Raw genomic sequence first — 1269 nt, forward strand, 5'->3', positions numbered from 1 at the left:
AATAAGGCCATTAATTAATAAAACTCAGAGTTCGAAGCTTTTTGCAAAGTACAAATCCTTAAAATTTTCATTGAACATTTTACCTTTTCAATAAAACTTTTTAGAAAAAAATTCAGTATGCAGCTTTGTAGCCATTGAATTTTATTATAATAAAGATTGAAATACCTATCACGTACCGTTGATATTTGTTAATTTATTTATTTTTTGTTAAAGATGTTGGTGATTTTCTTCCATACAAAAAGATACGTTTTATGGAAAAAATGGCTAACACCTTCAACAACAAAAAAATATATAACAAAAACTTCAAACGAATTTAAAATTAATTTGTTTGAAGATATTATTTTTGTTAATATTTGGAAAACGATGGAGGAATTTTTCGTTTGTTAGCAGTTTTATAGATTAATGAACGTTAACGCTTACTTTTATTTTAGAAAACCACAATAAAGAATTATTACGTAACTAACTCTTGAAGTGAAAGTAAAGTTAATTACACAGGTTTACAAAAAAAAAGTGTATGCATATTAAACTAAACCTATATATCCCTATGTTATTCGACACGCTGAATGCGAATCCGAAGTCCGTTAGTCTCCACCACGTCAGGTTCGTGGTCAGTTGAAGGTCAAGTAGGGAAAAATTCATTGAATAAACCTTACAACTCATATACATAATGTTTTACATTCGCTGAACCCGAATCCGAGGTCCGTTAACCTCCATAATGTCAGCTTCGAGGTCATTTGAAGGTCAAATAGGACATAAAATTTATTCAATAAAAATTAAAAAAAAATAATTTGTTTTTATTGTCACTGAAACCGAGTATGGAGGTCCCCTGCTTCCTCAAGGTCATCTGGAGGTAATGCCAAGGTCATCCCAAGGTCAAATTCCGATGAATTTTATTGAATTTTCAGGTTTATTCAATGAGTTTTTCCCTACTTGGCCTTCAAATGACCACGATGGAGGCGACGGACCTCGGATTCGCATTTAGCATGTCGAATAACATAGGGATATATAGGTTTGGTTTAACATGCATACACTTTTTTTTGTAAACCTGTGTAATTATTATTTTAAAGAAATTTTTCAAAGTGCAAATAGAAGTTAATGCCTTAGTTTAATAAAAAATCATGTGATTCAATATTTTTAAGTTTAATAGCCTAAGACATTGCAATAAGTTCGAATGAACACCAAATCACAGCATCTGAATGAATTATTAATTTTTAGTATTAACTTATTTTTAATAAGAGTTGTTGCCTTAGCTTTCTAAAGCAATGTGTG

Source organism: Rhagoletis pomonella, unplaced genomic scaffold (genome assembly GCF_013731165.1).
Source record: "Rhagoletis pomonella isolate Grant_MI unplaced genomic scaffold, Rhpom_1.0 Rhpom_scaffold_00002, whole genome shotgun sequence".
Lineage (NCBI taxonomy): Eukaryota > Metazoa > Arthropoda > Insecta > Diptera > Tephritidae > Rhagoletis > Rhagoletis pomonella.